The sequence below is a fragment of the Anthonomus grandis genome, unplaced genomic scaffold (assembly GCF_022605725.1).
Source record: "Anthonomus grandis grandis unplaced genomic scaffold, icAntGran1.3 ctg00000349.1, whole genome shotgun sequence".
Taxonomy (NCBI): domain Eukaryota; kingdom Metazoa; phylum Arthropoda; class Insecta; order Coleoptera; family Curculionidae; genus Anthonomus; species Anthonomus grandis.
This window is the reverse complement of record NW_026088472.1, coordinates 79,458-92,469: the sequence shown is the minus strand read 5'-3', so window position 1 is coordinate 92,469 and position 13,012 is coordinate 79,458. Positions and strand designations below refer to the sequence as shown.

The 13,012-nt window shown below is 32.4% G+C and overlaps 1 long non-coding RNA gene across 3 annotated transcripts; it reads left to right on the top strand.

The window, feature by feature from the left end:
• The first annotated feature begins 1,340 nt into the window (after window positions 1–1,340).
• On the top strand, window positions 1,341–3,684 carry LOC126749601 (uncharacterized). 3 transcript variants are annotated; one of them, XR_007665171.1, is made up of 4 exons: window positions 1,341–2,567; window positions 2,729–2,870; window positions 2,941–3,074; window positions 3,131–3,684. It is a non-coding gene; the product is annotated as an uncharacterized LOC126749601 (long non-coding RNA). The 3 variants fall into 3 exon arrangements; XR_007665172.1 differs by having other exon boundaries at window positions 1,342–2,862; XR_007665170.1 differs by having other exon boundaries at window positions 1,344–2,870.
• The last annotated feature ends 9,328 nt before the right edge of the window (window positions 3,685–13,012 follow it).

Below are 13,012 nucleotides of genomic sequence, written 5' to 3'. Positions count from 1 at the left end.
CGAATAATTTTAATAAAATAATCGGGCAAATTTCATTTCGTCTCACCCCGGTATGAAACCACTGACTTTTCAAAAAAACGGCATTTTTCGAAGACGTCAAAATGTTTGCCGAATTTTCCTGGCCGCAATACACAATTTCCCCAATTGATATGCACAGATTCGGAAAGCCCATTCATTTTCTGATTCGGTGCTTCCTTTCCCTGATCGTTTCCGGTTCATTTTCATTCATAATTTTACAAAAAACCCGACCAAGTCCCGGCCACCTGTCACGAGCAAAAAATTTGTATCCACCATGCGTCAAAGTATTGTTCCCACTAGCCATTTCATCAGAGTTTAGGTTGACACCTCCAATTACCTGCAAAAACGCAAAAAAATGGACTTTTTTCATAAAATCGCATTTTTCGGGTACTTGTACTATCGCTGGAACCCTGAAATTTTAGTATGTGTTGTAAAACAAAATTTCGGATCTTTTAGACGATGTCTGATCTTTTCACCATGTACAGGGACGCGGCAAATGAATTAAACGCGAAAATTCGAATTGCTCAGAACCTATTAAAGTTGGAAGATTGTAATTTTACACAAATACTGGGGTTATTAAAGTATTTAATGCCTGAGAATATAAATGGTCCAGATGCCACTACGAAAAAGTTATTAAATAAAATGTGATTTTCGGGTCGGACCTTCATGGGTAAAGTTCATTATTGCTCGCCCTGTATGGTTCCCAAAAATTTCGGTTATATGCCATATGAAAGGTAAAGGATGAAGTTATTTTTTGAAAAAAAAAAATTTCCCAAAATAAGTATCGTTTGGCGGAAAATCCCAAAAAACTGAAAATGCCAGAACTCGTAAAATAAATTTTTTACAAAAAAAAGCTCCAAGTATGTCAAATCTCTTATAAAATAAAGTCTTTTCGCCGAAACAATTTTTTTATAAAAATTTTTTTTTAGCCTCTGGAGAAGTTTGAATTTTTTTTTTAGTCACTTTTGTTCGCTTATAACAACTCACCCTGTATACCGATCGGGCCCAAAAAGTATACAGACATGAATTACTATAAAGTCTTTTATGCCTAAAAATTTCAATTTTTTTGACAGCGTTAAAATTGAGATCTCGTGCAAAAATGAATTTTGACCCGTTTTTTTACGAATTTTTGACTTTGAGACAGTACCGCTCCGTTTGGTGGTACCGTAAAAAAAATTCCTTTACGGATCCATCATTCCCAATGTATTGAGAGACCCTATGCCAAATTTCATCGTTTCGCTAGCCATACAGCCAAAGATATGAATTTTTATTTCCAAAAAAACACGATTTTTCGGACCCGAGGTCGCGTGCATAATATAGTCGCAGACGCTCCTATATAACAAGTAGACGCTTCGCGTCTACTTTAGTCCGTGGGGACCAGTAGAAATTTTAAAAATTTTTGTCAGTACTACAAAAAAAAATCTCCAAAATTATCCAAGGAGTGCCCTAAACACGCAGTGGGGAAGAGACCTGCCGTACCCTCATAAGGCTCTGAGTTCAAACCTTAGCCTCGGCATGGTGCTCTACCCAACTTTTTCTTTTTTTAGTACTTGGAAAACATTAACATCTATAATAAATCCAAAAATCTCATCCATTATTCTGTAAGAGACCAACATACAAAATTGACGAAACACAAAGTCACGGTCTCACAACATGTAATTAAACGGGCTACACGTGTTTCGCTCTAGTTAGAGCATCATCAGGCCTTTAGAAGCCATCCACACACTTATGCTGTAACTGATGATGCTCCAACTAGAGCGAAACACGTGTAGCCCGTTTAATTACATGTTGTGAGACCGTGACTTTGTGTTTTTCTTTGTTTTTCGTCAATCTATAGTAAATACAGAGAGAAAAGGAAAGGTCTTATTATATATTATAATCAAAAATAAATTTCATTGAAATATTACTAACTTATTTCTCGGTATCATGCTTCAGAGAACCATGATGTGTTACAATACGCTCCGCTCTTTAATTTTAGTTTAGTAGAAAATATTCTCAAAACCTACATATATCAAAATTATGTCAGGGTTCTAAAATGAATCGGTAATAAAATCGTAAACCAGATCAACATTGGAAATATTTTTAAAAAAAATGCTTTGGTCCGATTGAAAAATGTAGTATACTACCAAATAGTTACATCTATTCGGTGGCAATTAAGTTATAAAATTCTGTCTATTATTAATTTTAATAATATAAAGTGTACCCTTTAACTCTCAGCCATTATTTACAATTTAATTGTTAATTATGCCTAAAAAAATGAATTGACAACTTTGGTATTATTGGTATAAACAGCTTAATTCCTTTATGTAAAGCCACCTTAACATGTTTTTGCATAATTCTGACTCACGTTGGTTGCTATCGGGCTTAAGCCATAAAAATCGAAGAAAAAAAGAAGAAGACGAAGAGACTTTCACTTGTCATTTCAATGTCACTTTCCGGCCCACAAGCATAAACGCCACCGGCAACGGAAGTTCCCAAAATCCAAACAAATGTTGGAAGATATTTTTAAGTCTCCGCATCTTTCTTACTTTCCTATATGAAAATAAAATGTAAGTATCACAATTACACACATACAAGTTTTTTTTTTTAATTCAGTTTCATAATTACCAATTTTTAGTGAATAATCCTGAAATTTATGAAAATACATACATTTTAAGGTTATGTCATAATGTTTTGATTGTTATATTTGATTTTGTTTTTGTTATTTTAGTGGACTACACCAACAAAGGTTATGTGTTTTGCACCAGATTGAAAGCATCATAGCGAAAAACGGACCTGTCATATCTTTAAATTTTCAAAAGAGCCCCTGGAAAAAGAAAAATGAATATCTTTGCCAAGGAATAGGTACTAAGGTATTTTTACTAAATCTTTCATTTTTTTTAATACCTAAATGAGGTAATTTATAAATTTTGTTCCTTGTAGGCAAATGGATAAAAAACCTTCAGTCCATGCATTGGTATGTAATTGTTGACAAAAATACAATGAATGGCCTCACTACTTTTCCACATGCAAAGAGGTTAACCAAGGAGAAATTAAAGAAATTGTCAAAAACCTAGGTAAGTATATACTTCCAACTTATTTTTATTTATTTCAAAGCTTGATTTTTTTCAAGGTAAATACAGAATTGCTTAGTACAAACATATCTATACCCAGTACAAGTTCGTCCACTTCTTTGAAGCATGGTACTTCAAACAGAAACACTGTCAACAATTTTGTAGAAGGTGAGCCGGTGTCAAATTCCAGTAAGGGACATGATTTCAATTTTGCACCAACAGCAGAGCTAAAATTCATTTTGCCGCAAAAAACTGGAGGATGTGAAAGAAAAAAGTGCAGAAGTTAAAATTAAGTTTTTCATATGAGCACATAAAAAATAATCATGACAAAGTTCAGTTGTATACAGGTTTGACATGTAATAAATATTTTTGTAATCTTATTAAGTTAATTAGTTTTATATATTATTTAAATAATAATTGAATACTTCACATAGAATATGCAGAAATTATATGTACATATATAAATTTTTTTATTAAGATAAGGACAACATGTATTAAAGCATAACACATAATATAAACACACACGTAATATCTTCATTAAAAATTATGATTGTATGTTATGTAGCATTAGAGCCTAAAAACATTAAGGAGAATAAAGGTCGTTATTGGCAAATGACAATATTATTTTCTCTATTTCCTACATTTTTGGTGAAGGGAATAGGCTCTGCCCTAAAAAGCCAGGTTAAACCAAGAGCAAAAAAGTTTAGGTCTCATGAGTGTAAGTAAAGTAAACCTTTCTATTAAAAAGGCCATCCAAGATAAAAAAAAATATACTAAAAATATTAATGTTAATTCTTTAGCGACATCTAGGGTGGATATGCTGAATCAACTCATCAATTAATTCACTGTCGTACTGATGAAAGTTATGGCGTATTCACCAAAGTATGCAGATAATCGCTGATTTCAAAATAATTTTATTTGCGTTTTCAAATTATGCTTAAAATTCAAAACTTCTTTTTTTACCTTAAAGGCCATGCAAAACTTAGTAGAAAAGTTTATTAAGTAAATTTTCCACGATTTATACGTGCCACAAGATAAAGGGAAAAGAGGGTCCCATTTATTAGGGTATTGGGATAAGACAACTAGGTTTTTATGTCGATTTTTTTTATTTTCCATTTTTATTTTGAAAAGCAATTGTAATAAAATATAAAAAGAATTAACAGGAAAAGAATCGGTAATAAAAGAAACTATTAACGAATTGAATCGAAGCTATAGAAGCCGAGATATTAGTAAAAATGTGGGAAAAACAAAAGAAAACTGGTTTTTTCCCACGGTACAATTTTTTTTTTTTTAAATGATTATTGACAAATTTTAAAGTAAGCCCTAAACTAACAATTTCCAGTAAAAAAACTCAATAAAAAAAAAATTTTTTTTTTGGTCGAAAATCGAAAGGGGTATACCCACGAAAAATTTCGAAAAAATGATTTTTATTTTTTTCTGAATTAACTGTGAGTCTGAGAACTTTTTGTTTCAAACAAAAGTTCTCGGGAATATTACGAGGTATCCGTATGTCAAAACGAATCGGTTCTAGCTATTATAGAATCGGAGAAAATTGCAAAAAACTGTAAAACATAAATATCGAATTATCAAGAGCCCTATGGAAAAATATCAATTTTTTATTTTTCTATCCTGCACTACTTCAGAGTACCTTTAAAAAAGGTTATTACCAATTTGACTCTAAAATGAACAGAAACCCTATTTCTTTGCAATTTTCGATTTTCGAACAAAATCCGGGGTCAAAATGATCATTTTTTCAAAATATGCTCTGAATTTAAAATTTCTTTTTTCTGGTTTAAGACCATTCAAAAACTAGTAAAAAAGCTTCATGACAAATTTTTCCACGATCCATACGAGTGCCACAATATAAATAGAAAGATTAGGTCCCATAAGAATTCATGTTTGGGGATAAGAAAACCGGGTTTTTTCGTGGATTTTTTTGATTTTTCAGTTTTATTTTTGAGAGCCAATAGTAATAAAGTATTAAAAGAATTGACAGGAGAAGAATAAGAAATAAAAGAAACCATAAACGAATTGAATCGAAGCTATAGAAGCCGAGATATAAGTAAAAATGTGGGAAAAACAAAAGAAAACTTCCTTTTTCCCACCGTACAATTTTTTTTTCCTAAAATGATTAATGGCAAATTTTAAAGTAAACCGTAAACTAACAATTTCCAGTAAAAAAACTCAATAAAAAAAAAATTTTTTTTTTGGTCGAAAATCGAAAGGGGTATACCCACGAAAAATTTCGAAAAAATGATTTTTATTTTTTTCTGAATTAACTGTGAGTCTGAGAACTTTTTGTTTCAAACAAAAGTTCTCGGGAATATTACGAGATATCCGTATGTCAAAACTAATCGGTTCTAGCTATCACAGAATCGGAGAAAATTGAAAAAAACTGTAAAACATAAATATCGAATTATCAAGAGCCCTATGGCAAAATTTTAATTTTTTATTTTCCTATCCTGTACTACTTTAGAGTACCTTTAAAAAAGATTATTACCGATTTGACTCTAAAATGAACGGAAAACCTATTTCTTTGCATTTTTCGATTTTCGAACAAAATCCGGGTCAAAATGACCATTTTTTCAAAACATGCTCCGAATTCAAAATTTCTTTTTTCTGGTTAAAGACCATTCAAAAACTAGTAAAAAAGCTTTATGACAAATTTTTCCACGATCCATACGAGTGCCACAATATAAATAGAAAGATTAGGTCCCATAAGAATTCATGTTTGGGGATAAGAAAACCGGGTTTTTTCGTGGATTTTTTTGATTTTTCAGTTTTATTTTTGAGAACCAATAGTAACTGGATATAAAAAGAATTGACAGGAGAAGAATAAGGAATAAAAGAAACCATAAACGAATTGAATCAAAGCTACAGAACCCGCGATACTATAGTAAAAATGTGGGAAAAACAAAAGAAAACTGGTTTTTTCCCACCGTACAATTTTTTTTCCTAAAACGATTATTGGCAAATTTTAAAGTAAGCCCTAAACTAACAATTTCCAGTAAAAAAGCCCAATAAAAAAATAATTTTTTTTTTGGTCGAAAATCGAAAGGGGTATACCCACGAAAAATTTCGAAAAAATGGTTTTTATTTTTTTATAAATAAACTATAACTCTGATAACTTTTTGTATTAAATAAAAGTTCTTGGGTATATTAAGAGGTATTCGCCTGTCAAAACGAATTGGTTCTAGCTATTATAGAATCGGAGAAAATTGAAAAAAACTGTAAAACATAAATATCGAATTATCAAGAGCCCTATGGCAAAATTTTAATTTTTTATTTTCCTATCCTGTACTACTTTAGAGTACCTTTAAAAAAGATTATTACCGATTTGACTCTAAAATGAACGGAAAACCTATTTCTTTGCATTTTTCGATTTTCGAACAAAATCCGGGTCAAAATGACCATTTTTTCAAAATATGCTCCGAATTCAAAATTTCTTTTTTCTGGTTAAAGACCATTCAAAAACTAGTAAAAAAGCTTTATGACAAATTTTTCCACGATTCATACGAGTGTCACAATCTAAAGAGGAAAATCAGGTCCCATAAGAAGCAATGTATTAGGATAGGAAAAAGTGGTTTGTTTCTTGTTTTTTTTTTTTAATTTTTATTTTAAAAGGCAATTATAATAAAATAAAAAAAATTTAAAGAAAAAAAAAACGAATAAAAAAATTTATCAACTTATTGAATTGAAGCTATGAAAGCCGTGTCCTCAATAATATAGTAAAAAAAATATAAAAATACACCTTTTTTTGACACCGCATCAATGTCTTTTTTTTCTAAATTGATAAACTATTAATATAAATTTATTACCAATTTAGCAACCCCCACTAAAAGAACCCTAACTAAAATAAAACTATTATTACTATTATTTTTTTTCCAGATATTTATACCTTGTCCTAACCTTTATGCTGCTATTACTATTATTATAAATATTATCTTTCTTGTCAATGTCCTTAAACCTTAAAACACCCTTTATAATATGATTAATATAATTATAAGTAATATTTTCCTTATAAATGCCTTAAAACCTTAAAACCCCCCCGTATAATTCTATTTATATACTATTATTATCCTCATAAATGTTCCGTAATATCAATACCCTCTGTATATTTCAAATATATATTTCTTAATATTTATATTCATTTTATTTATCCTAGTAATTTATCAAGAAACCGCGTAAAATTGTCCCCATAATACTAATAATATTCATTAATAAAATAACTCATGACGTCACGAGACGAACACGACGCGTTTATAATTGTTGCCAGACATCCTCCATCCTTCTCTCAAACCGCTTTTCCTACTCTAACTCGTAGCGCAAACGGGGCCGAATTTGCCGCCACAATACCCCGAAAACCCCGCGCTTACGTCATCTGGCCATGTGCGACCCGATAATGACGTCGTCCGTATGCCTTTACATTGGGTCAATTTGGTGCTGGACCGCCACCGTTATTGTACCATGAGCTGGCTCCCTGTGTCTCGAGGGTATGACTGGTTGATTGGAACGGCTTATTTTTGGGGGTTTTTCTTAAATAACAGCGCATTGCGGAACAACGGTAACATTTGAAGAAAAACGGTTTTTAGTGGATTATAGCCAGATAGTGTCCGGTGATTTCAGAAAAAAAATGGTTTCCGTAGGTGTCATAGGTATGCCGGTATAAAGCGTCAAAGTTAAAAAAAGGTGTAGAGCAAAAACTGCTCTACGTAGAAGACTGTAGACTATGTCGAAAAATAGGATTTAAAAAGTTCTTAAAATGCTGAAAGTTTGAAATTTCTAGGTGCCGCCAATAAAGAGTTATTAAGAAAAGTAGAAAAAAACGGTCAAAAAAAGGCTCAAAAAGGGGTTTATATTTGTTAACACAGCTCACCCCGTATAATACGTAGCACCATGAATAATACCTCTATTTAATCCTAAAGGATTAAGCTTTCAAACGGTGTAAACAAAAAAAATTAAAAAAATTTTTTAGAAGTAGAAAAAAATTTATTTCTCGAAAAATTCACTTTTTTTTTTTCGAAAAAAAAAATTTTAAGTTTGAGCTCGTTTATCTCGGAAGGAGTTTCTTTTGGAAAAAAATAGTTAAGATAAAAAAGAAAGCTACATTTACGTAGAAAAGGGCTGTTTTATTCGCATTATCGGGAACATTACCGTTTAGGCCCCACGGCCGTTTAAGTCCGCGAGGTACCGCGCAAAAAGTTCAAAATTCATTCACAGAAAAATCCGACTTCTAAAGGGTTTATCTTAAAAAGCGCCCTTTAGGAGCTGCTTTATATAAAGGCCTTTAACGTCAATGAGTTTCAGAAAAATCGGCCCGGTCAGTTTTCCACAACGACTTAATCAAATTTTTTTTGTCAAAAAACCGTTTTTTGCCATGCCCACCCCTTCGGGGTGGGCGTGGCGAAAAAATTTTTTCACCGTTATATACTCTCATCCTTCCTACATATAACGGTAAAAACCGGAAAAACAAATTCGCGATAGAACCAAAGTTATTAGCGTTTATGTGACGCAGGGTCCGAAAATCCCTCAATTTAGCTGGATGCGTTCTTACAATACGCGAAGCGTATTGTAACAAGTATAGTCGCTTCGCTCCTATACTTTTGGTCCGTGGGGACCAGTTTGGAACTTTTAGGTCCTGTCAGTGATGGGCCTTAGAGGATTTCTTAAAAAAAATCACAAATTGCCAGGTGTACTTAAGTCTGGTCAATCGAAAGTGCCAACGTTTCTATGCCAAGGAAAGAGAGGACCAGTTGTTGGGGTATCATGCTTCAAAGAACCATAATGTGTTATATAGTCGCGTTGTGTGTCAATATAATGTGTTATTATATGTCAAATATCTGTCAACGTATATTAATTGCATCCTTAATAAACTCTAAATAGCAAATTTCAACGCAATCGGATCAATAGCAAAAGAGTTACGGTGTCACGTGACCTGAACCTCAAATTTCAATTATCTGTCAAAATTTATTATTTGCATCCTAAATAAACTCTAAATACCAAATTTCATCCCAATCGGATCAATAGCAAAAAAGTTGTTAATTACATAAAAAAATTTCATTCGAATCCTTTGAACATGCCAAGTCCCTGCTCTGTTCCTGGATGTAAATCTAATTACAAAAGTGGTTTAAAAGCAGGGGCGGAAGTATTTCTGTTTTTGGCTTCCCCAAAGATGAACAACTTAAAATTAAATGTTTAAAAGCCATACCTAGAGATAATTGGGCTCCTACTCAATATTCTGTGGTTTGTCCCAAGTATCTTGACCGGAATGATATTATCCGTAAAGATGATTATCTTTTACCTGATGGCACACTCACTAAGATTAGAGTTAAAGCAAAATTAGTTTGCTCTACAGTGCCTCAAATTTTTCCAAATTTACCTGCATATTTAACAAAAACAGTGCCTCTTCCTAGAGAAAGTCCAGACGAAAGAAATAGTGAACAAAAAAGTAATGAACTTGCCAATGAAGCCTTTGGGTAACTTAATTTCATAAGAAATTTTTAAGATCTTATGAGTAATTGTTTCGTTCTCTCTTCTTTTATTACTTTTTGCTAATTTTACTTATTTTTAGTTAACATAAGTTTTCTTTAAAGTTTAAGATATTTAATAATTAGTTCGGTAATACTTTGTTTATTTTGGTTTATTTACCATGATTTTGCATATAAAAGTTCACCCGGTATAACACACGCGTTTCTTAGTAAATTGTTAATATTTAAACTCGACCTATCTTACATTTCCTTACTCTCTTACTCCAATGTTCCTTCCATAAAGCCTTGCTCTTTTATCCTACTTTACCTTATGGACCCCTCGGGGCGAGAGGAGTAAGCTATTTGACCGAGGTCATCCGCCAAAATACGGAACAGGTGTGCGATACCGGAAAGCAGTAGTACTACGGCAATTATTGAATCGGTACCTAAATCTCATGCGAGATAATACCGAAGTGCATCACGTCTTCGTCGATTTAATGAAAGCTGATTGGGGTGTTCCTTATATTAACATCCTTTACTTCATCTATTACTAGGGTAAGTCGAGTCATTCTTTTTCCTTTTACGTTAAATTGTGTCTCTTCTTATTTTGTTTCTATTTTATTTCGCTCATTACATAATCACTAGGGGTGTGCGTCGAAAACAGAGGGATCACCTTATTTCAGTGTGACTGGAGCAGCGTCCCTATTTCTTTACAGTCTGGCCTTGATAACTTGATAAATAATTAAGATCGAAATAACCTTGATTTAAGTAATTAAACATATATTATAAACAGGCCCGAAACATTTGGTCCTTCGAGCCGGATTCTGCAAAAGCACAACTGATTTGGGGAGATTTTTTTTGTGAAAGATTCACATTTTTAGTGATTTTTTACTTTTATATGCAAAATTTATGATTGCGATTTTAGGTTGAAATTGCTTACTCATTTTACTACTTAATTCATCTTTCTACTATACTTACTGCTACTTTACTATATTTACTTATTACTACTTACTTTGCTACTAATTTTAGTCAATTGCTGACTTATTTAGTCAATTTAATTTACTGCTATTGCCGAAATAATATTTAATATATCTTGCTTTTTTTGTATTTTTTATTTTAAAGTTTAATCGAGTGGATTTTACCTAATTTATTACTTTGTTGAAATGGCTCCGATTAATTCAGATACAAAAATTGCCAGAGCCAAAGCTCTTAGACAAACCTCTTTAAATCAATTAAATCATATACATCAAATTGCTCTGGAAGCTAAGGCTGACGCTTCATTCCAAAATCAATTTAAAGTTAGTTTTCGTAATATAAAAAAAATCAATAAAGATTTTGAAAGGCACCACAATTCTCTTCTAGCCTTGATAGCTGAAGACGAACGTCAATTATCTATTGAAAATCAGATTCAAACTAATTTTTTTGTAAAATCTCAAGAGGTTGAAACTATGTTTTTCGACATTTTTGAAGCCCCATTAGAAGACTCGATGTCACCTTTTAATAGCACTTTTGCTCCTGCTGCTATAACTAATATTGCGTCAGATCATTCATTAATTCCTAAAATGAAATTACCTACCTTTTCCGGAGATATATCAGGTTTTCCTACCTTTCAACAAAGTTTTAATACTATGGTACATAATAATAGAGCCGTATCTACTATCGAGAAATTTAATTTACTTCTCTCTTGTCTAAGCGGCCCACCACATGATTTAATTTCAGATATACCTATACTTCATGAAAATTATCTTAATGCCTACACTACTATAATAGAGCGATATCAAAATCCTCGATTAAGAGCTTATAACCACTGGAAGGCTATTGAAAATTCTCCTAAAGTTACCACAGAAAATGCAGAAACTCTGCGTAATCTGGTTGATACATTTACCAAACATATAGCTGCATTAAAGGTTATGAAATTGCCAACTAATGAGTGGGATTTCATTTTGTGTTATATGATGCTTGATAGATTGGATTCTAACACTAGACGTGCATATGAGCAGTCTCAGGGCACTAATGAAATTCCCAAGTATGAGTCGGTTAAAACTTTTGTCTTAAAACAATGTACAGCACTAGAATGTGCTACTAATGCTTTCTCTTCTGTTCCTGCTAGAAAGGGATTACCAAATATTTTGCCTGCTACCAAATCTAATTTTTCGAATAACCCTCGTAATGTAAATACCAATACCAGAAATAAAACATTTCATGTGCATAGTCAGTCTTCACCTACTTGTTTTTTATGCAAAGGCAAGCATATTATTTATCAATGTTCGACATTTTTAAGTAAAATTCCTGGTGAACGATATGATATTATTAAGAAGCAGCGTGCTTGCATAAATTGCTTAGCAACCGCACACACTGTGACACAGTGTACTTCTAAAAGACGATGTCGCTATTGTAACCATGGTCATCACAGTCTCTTACATTTTCAAGATAATAATCAAATTGAAGAAAATCAAATACCTTCTACTTCTGACATCCGTGCCTCTACGTCCTCAGATTCACAAGTCAGTAAAGTCGGGATGATGATTAATAATCAAGAAATTTTACTGGGTACAGTAATAGTAAAAATAAAAGATATTTTCCAAAATTGGCAATCTTTCAGAGCTATTCTAGACACTGGTGCTCAAAATACTTTTATTTCTAAAGCGTGCGTTAACAAACTTGGTTTACATACATTTAATATTGCTATGACTCTCGAGGGGCTAGATAAAATGTGTACCTCTGCGAAATCAGGAGTCTTCCTTACTATTGGATCTCATTGTAATTCTACTGAAACTTTCGACGTAAATGCTATTATCATGGATAAAATCTGCGATCAAATCCCTACTACCACTATTTCTTTGACTAAATGTCCTCAAATAGGAAATCTTACTCTTTCTGATCCAGATTTTAATAAGCCCGGACCAATTCATTTACTCTTAGGTAACGACGTTGTTCCTTATATTTTGCGGGATGGTAAAATTTGCATGGGTTTCGATAATCCTGTTTGTTTAAATACGTTGTTTGGTTGGACAATTGTTGGGAAAACTTCTAATAATTCTCCAATTTTGCAGAAGCAAAAAACATTTTTTACAAAAACGTCTGGTTCTAATCTTGATTTAACTTTGGAAAAATTCTGGGAAATTGAAAAGGTTCCAGAAGTTGTCTGTATTAGCCCGGAGGAAGAATATTGCCATAAATATTTTGAAGAAACAACTACACTTTCGCATCAAGGTCGCTATATAGTTTCGTTGCCATTTCGAGTTGTTTCACCTGATTTTGGAGACACACGAACGATGGCTTTAAAGCGTTTTTATGCGCTCGAACGTCGTTTGCTACAAAATAAACATTTCTGCAGTGCATACTCGGAAATAATGCGTGATTATTTAGATTGTGGACATATGAACGCCGTTTCCCAGCCTGCATTTACTGAAATTAATAATTTCTTCTACATTCCACATCATGCTATATTTAAGGAATCTTCTACTACGCCTG